At 42.6% G+C, this 6,356-nt stretch overlaps 1 long non-coding RNA gene across 1 annotated transcript; it reads right to left on the bottom strand.

Moving 5' to 3' along the window:
* Positions 1-1,657: 1,657 nt before the first annotated feature.
* On the bottom strand, positions 1,658-3,896 carry LOC128349330 (uncharacterized). The gene is made up of 2 exons (XR_008318743.1): positions 3,809-3,896; positions 1,658-2,649 (listed from the first exon to the last, which is right to left on the bottom strand). It is a non-coding gene; the product is annotated as an uncharacterized LOC128349330 (long non-coding RNA).
* Between the last annotated feature and the right edge of the window lie 2,460 nt (positions 3,897-6,356).

Consider the following 6,356-nt stretch of genomic DNA (forward strand, 5'->3'; position numbering starts at 1 on the left):
GAAGCCAGGGAGGGAACTTGAAACCTTCTGCTCTTCCCAGAGCAGTTCCATCCCCTAAGGGGAAAATCTTCTAGTGCTCACACTTCGAGTTTCGCTTTCATATGCAACCAGGGTGGACCCTGCTTAGTTAAGGGGACAAGTCATGCTTGCTACCACAAGACCAGCTCTCTTCTCCCATTGTTCCAGAGAGAGAGAGAGAGAGAGAGAGAGAGAGAGAGAGAGAGAGAGAGAGAGAGAGAGATTGTGTTTGGTGGTATGGGAGGAAAGTGCAAGGGCAGACCTGGGCATTCATTTCCTCAAAACTCTATCTGGGAATTGTAGCTGCTTTTTCCAGGGACAACATACATAGCATTATGAGAACCATCAAAGGCCAATCGTGGGACCATAGGTACGTGTTGAAGAATTATGGGGCCACCTCATATAATATAAAAATATTCCCAACAGAGTGGCCTCATGTAGTAAATAATATATCTGATAGCACGACAGCACTGTCAGAACCATTTCCCAGGGGCAATTCACATGAGGGGGTGGGGCCTGAAAAATATGCCACCAAACTTGTACATATTGCTCCTAGGAAACAGCTCAGTCAATATGGTTGTGCTGGTTCATACTTCCTTCGTGCAGCTGTGTTCTGCAGGTTAGTCTGCAGGAAAGATTTTAGGATGCATATGAATCAACTTACTAATAGACTGAATTTGCACCTTGTCTTTGAAGAATACTAGAGCTTCCAAAACTCAAACAAACAATATTTTTGCACAAGTGAGTGTATTTGAACTTTTTGGAGAAAATGTGCATTTGTTTGTCCTATTTTTTTTAAATGAATGTACTCAAATGTGACTTGTGGATTTTATACAGTATTTTTTATCACTTGTTTCTGCCATTATTAACACTTTAGGTTGCAGACAAAGGCCACAGTTCTATTGTCTGCACCATTCATGAGTGGAGCCAGGTACAGCACAGTGTCTCATCAGAAGTCAATGAAGCCTCCCCCTCCACCACAAGGATATCTGTGTGGAATCTTACCAAGTGTGGTGGCCAACATGATATTCAGCAGTGAGTCAGCAGAAGAAGGGATGTGCATTTACAAACAGCCTTCATCGTCCCTGTGCTGAAGGCTTCTTGTGCAGGCAAGTAGGTGCAGAAGGGATGGGGGGATTTTTGCATCTCTCCTTCTGTTGCTGCAAAAGACCTTTTCTCTTGCATAAATATGTGCCTGAGGGTCACCAGCCAGAGATGCAAAAATCCCTCTCTCCATCCACTCCACATTGTAAGTGATTTTAGGCCCTCCAAGATCATTGATTACATTTTTATTTAATTATTGTTGTTTATTATTTAATGGAAACTTAGAATTATAATTATTAAGAAATAGCATTGAATTATAATATTTTTGTGATTAATATTGTAATTATATTTGATTGAGCAGTATGCATCGTTTTACTTCCATGAAGACATGTCTTTCACTTGAGAGCACCTTTAATTGCTGCTAAAACAATGATGAATGCCGCCCTTATTCCGGGGTTGTCCTGTGACTCAAATAGGAGCACCCTGAAGTATGTCCTGTGAGAGCAGCTGTTCCTAGCGTTTCTTACATCTGCAGTTCTGAAAGGAAGGGTAAAGCAATGATATGAGGCGGGAGATGACCTAAACTAAATGTATGTGTGGCCACAGAAATTTATTTATTTATTTGATTGATTGATTGATTGACTGATTTCATTTCTATGCCGCCCTTCCAGAAATGGCTCAGGGCGGTTTACAGAGAGAAATAACAAACAAATAAGATGGAACCCTGTCCCTAAAGGGCTCACAATCTAAAAAGAAACATAAGATAGGGCCAGTTACTCTCCCCCTGCTAAATAAAGAGAATGACCAGGTTAAAAGGTGCCTCTTTGCCAAGTTAGCAGGGGCCAAGTTAATTTTGCCAAGTTAGCAGAATAAAAAAGAATGGTTTGTTCTTTATGATCCCAGGTGCAGGCACATCTATAATAAAAAGTGTTTCTGGCACACATACTTCTCTGGGGCATTTTCACAAGCAATACTAAGACCAACATTTAGTCTGGCATGTGTCACTTGTAGATTGTGACATATCTGCAGTGTAAGAATGCTACTTAACATAGAGCTACTTAACATAGATAACATTTACATAGAGCTTCTACAGTGATGAAAGTAGGCTTCACATACAGTTATCTTTTTGTAATCCTCGCAACATCCCTGTTAGGTATGAGAGTATTATTATCCCTTTCATGGAAAGCGGGTGGGAGCTGAGGATGGGAGCGAGTGGCTTGCCTAAGGCCACTCAGTTTGTTCATGGCAAGATTTGAACTGGAAACATCCTCGTTCTTAGCTCAGTCTCTTAGCAACTACACCTCAGCATTGCGCAATATCTCTAATGAAGAATAGAAAGCAGAAGAGACTGCAAGTTGTATGCAAACTGATTGTAATCAACATGGGTTTTCATTCACTTGAGAGGTGCAGGGAATGCAACAAAAATAGCTTTTCATGTCAAAATGTCTTTTCATGTCATGTCTTTTTCTTGCAAAAGAAGGTTTTACTAGCTAAACGTTGTCACCGATGTTCCATACAGAAGGCCGTGCTGTATCAGCGTCATGTAACTTGCAATACACGACTTCTCCATAAGATGTCTCTAGTCTCCTGGAGTTGGAAAAAGAAGGCAACCATGACAGTTGGATACTGGCTACATGGAAATGGAAAGTGGTCACTAAGCCTTTGTCTCAGACAAAGTTCCAAAATGCTGGGAAATTTGAATTGGAAAGGACCTCTCTTGATTAATAAATAAGCAATTTTAATATTAGAAAGAGTTATCTTTGTAGGGGGGGAAAGCCCTTCCTAGATTACGGGCACATTACAACCAAAGTTAAGCACTTGGTGAAATCAAGGAGACTTTTGAGTGCTTAACTACAGCTGGATCATGCCCTTTATTTTATTTTGACAAAGGATTCCTTTTTAAATTGGCTTTAAGAAACTAAATTATTTTCCTTGCTTTCTTTTGACTTACTGAGGCACAAGAGATTCAGTCACAGCCTTTTAGAACAATGGTGCTTATATTAACCAAAGAACTTTTCAAACATTAACAAATGGAAATAGATTAGATTCTCTGGGAAAGAATCTCCTTCAAAAAGTGTGCTCTCCTTGTTTCTTGGAGAGATTAACAAAGGGATTTTGTGCCCAGAGACACATAGTGAATCAGTGGCAATACTGGGATGAGATCATAAAAGCTGCAGCCTTGAGACAAACCCCCTTACTGATAGTGCAATGATTGGTATTTGGATGCATAGTATAGAACTTGGGCAACTGCTTCTTCAGACAAGTGGCCATTCAGTCTGGGCTGACAGCATGTCTTCATGGATAGAATACAGTTTCTCCAGGCAGCTATGCGGATTGTATTGGACCCAAGACCAACTGGTATAAAAGGGATTACCCCAGCTGAGGATTAAAGCTGAAGATGCCAGTGTCCCCTCCTTGTGATAATATGCTGCTGTTATCTTTCTGTAGAAGACTATGAAGAAAAAGGAAAATGCATCTATTCTTTGCTTCTGGCTCCCTAAAAGTAATTAAGAATGCACGTAAATGTTTAAGTGAGTGAAGGTCTCTAAGGCAAAGAGACCAGGCTAGGAAAAACTGTAAAGCACTAATTACATTAATTGCAATCAATTTGGAAGAGTTTTCTTCCTCTTTCCCCCTTCATGTCAATAAGCCATGAAACATGCCAGATGCTGTGGCTTCTACTTATTTTGTTTCACTTAAGGAATGGGCCAAGAGCAACAAGACTATGCCAGTATTAACCGCTCACCACACACTTGATATGCGTCGCTTAACTTTGCTGTATCTGGAACAAGTACTGCTGCAGCAGCGCAGCCCACGTGGAAGTACTTCCATGGCTTTTCTGTCGATTATTAGGAAAAAGAAAGAAAGAGAGGGCTTGTATTTTGCAAAGACGTGTGTGTGTGTGTGTGTGTGTGTGTGTGTGTGTGTGTGTGTGTGTGTGTGAATGCACATGCATACACATGCGCATACGCACACATGCCAGGCCACCTGCTGCCAGGGGTGGAGAGCTGGTTTTGCTCTCACTGGAACAGTATGCCAAGATGCAGTGCTTTACTGTTCCCCACTGGAGTGAATGTTTACCATTCTTTTCTAAGGGAGAAAGTAAGGGATACACTACTGAAAGCAGCCAAACCTGCTCCCCACTCCTGATGACTCCAGCCATTAAGAAGGAAGCCGGCTAGCTACTGTCTGGATAGCCCCATTCTGGGTTCTGTTTCTTGGGTCATACTAGAATGTCTCAGGCTGTTGGGAGAAAATGCGAGGAACTGGATTTTAGAGAGACAGATGGATATGAGGCAAAGTGAGGCAGCCACCTCAGGCTGCGGATTATTGGGGCTCCAGCAGGGCAGCAGGATTTCCCCCGTAATTGCTCTAGAGAGCAGCTCTTTGGGACCAGTCCGACCCCTTCCAGACTTTGCAAGGAGCACCTCTCTTCACACTCCTTGCAAAACTAGCAAGAAGCACAAGGAAAGAAGAGGTGACTGCTAGCTACTTTCCCTGCCCCCCCACCTTTCAAAGTGTGTTTCGAAGGGGGCTTGGCACCCACCAAGGGCATGGAGCAAGGCAGCATTTTGCACCTTGTCTCAGGCGCTTCAGGATCTTGGGCTGCCCTTTGTCGAGTTACAGCTGCTGAATAATCACTATGGGAGCTGATGACTAGAAATCTCTCTTGCCTGCCTTTGGAAAGTAACACCCTTCAACCTGTGAGTGGGACAGAGAAACAGTGTTGCTGTGGTGTTGCAGTTTGAATGGGAAGAAAGGAAGGAGTTGTGGTGTTAGGTAGGCTAGAAGGGGTATCTGGGTATTTACATTGCTGCTTTCTAGGAATGTGATGGTAGATCAGCAGTTTTGAGGCCTGCTGTAAGAGTCTATTCACCTCCATAATGCTCAGTTTGTTTGTTTATTGTTAGATTTTTATACCATCTTCCATTAAAACAATAGCAATATCAATTTGAGATTGCAAATATATTTGCAAATAGAACAGATTACTGATATTACCAAGATACCTGGAGTATCTTTCATTTAAAGCAGGGCTACACAACTCTGGCCCTCCTGCCAGAGTTGGACTACAGCTCCCGTCATCCCTGGCTATTAGCCACTGTGGCTTGGAATGATGGGAATTGTAGTCCAACCACAGCTGGAGGGCTGAAGTTATGCAGCCCTGATTTAAAGGAAACAACTCTTCAGCATTGCCTCCAGGTGCCCTGCCACTCAGGGAAGTTGGGACTGCTTGCCAATATATTCATGTTTTTAGACTAGAGCTGGAATACGTCAGGCCTTTTCCATTTGTAAATGACAGGCTTCAGGACCTCTGACCAAGCAGCAGGTTAATGTGACCTCTCCTTACTGTGGAGAGCTTCCCCCTAGATTTGTTTTGCCTTGCTTCATTTCCTAGTAGTCCACGCGGTAGCTTCAAGTGACATGACCCACCAAACAGACTATGTACTGAGTACATTTCAGTTAGCAGCCTGGCCATTTCCCTTGGCTATTTGCTTTGCCTGTGAGAACTTTGCTTGAGAATCTTACCTTGTTGTTTAATTTTATATATTGAACTGGGCAATGTAATTAACCTACATTTTAACAGATAGGATCTCTTCCATAAATATATGCATGAGGCAACCCAATCCACAATCTAGATAAGCCAAGTACTTGTGGTTAAGAATATTTGTCCCCACTGACAACTAAACTGGGAGAGTGGCTCTCTGATCCTAAACCCGTTTCATTGAAAGTAGGGACTGATCCACAACCACTAAGAGTGTAAGTCACTGTCGCGAATTAAAGCCTTTGTCTCAGAGCAAGCTCACGTCAGGGAAAGAAATGCTGAATCATTCCTGCTGAGCTGCCTGGCTAGGCTTCTCCTAAAACTATTCTGTATTATCAGTAGGTTCAAAATGCTGCCGCCGCCACCCCTTTTATCTACAGAAACTCTCTAGGCTTGGGGAGGGATAACCCAGAAAAAAATCTCTCTTAATTTGGCTCTTAAAGTAAAGTTGTGCTGTCGAGTCAGTGTTGGCTCCTGGCGACCACAAAGTCATGTGGTTTTCTTTAGTAGAATACAGGAGGGGTTTACCATTGCCATCTCCTACGCAGTTGGACTAGTACAAAAATCTTCCATGTGCAAACCTACACATGGTGAGAAAACTGATAGCTGCTGAACTCCTGAGGAGACGTGTTTGCACCAGAGAAATCCCCCCCTTTTTCTGAGTTAAAAACCAACTCGGAGAGGCTTGTAAAAAGGAAAGAACTAAAGAAAGTTTCATTCAATTACTACAGGCTGCTTCCATCTGAAGCTT

The sequence above is a fragment of the Hemicordylus capensis genome, chromosome 3 (genome assembly GCF_027244095.1).
Source record: "Hemicordylus capensis ecotype Gifberg chromosome 3, rHemCap1.1.pri, whole genome shotgun sequence".
NCBI lineage: Eukaryota > Metazoa > Chordata > Lepidosauria > Squamata > Cordylidae > Hemicordylus > Hemicordylus capensis.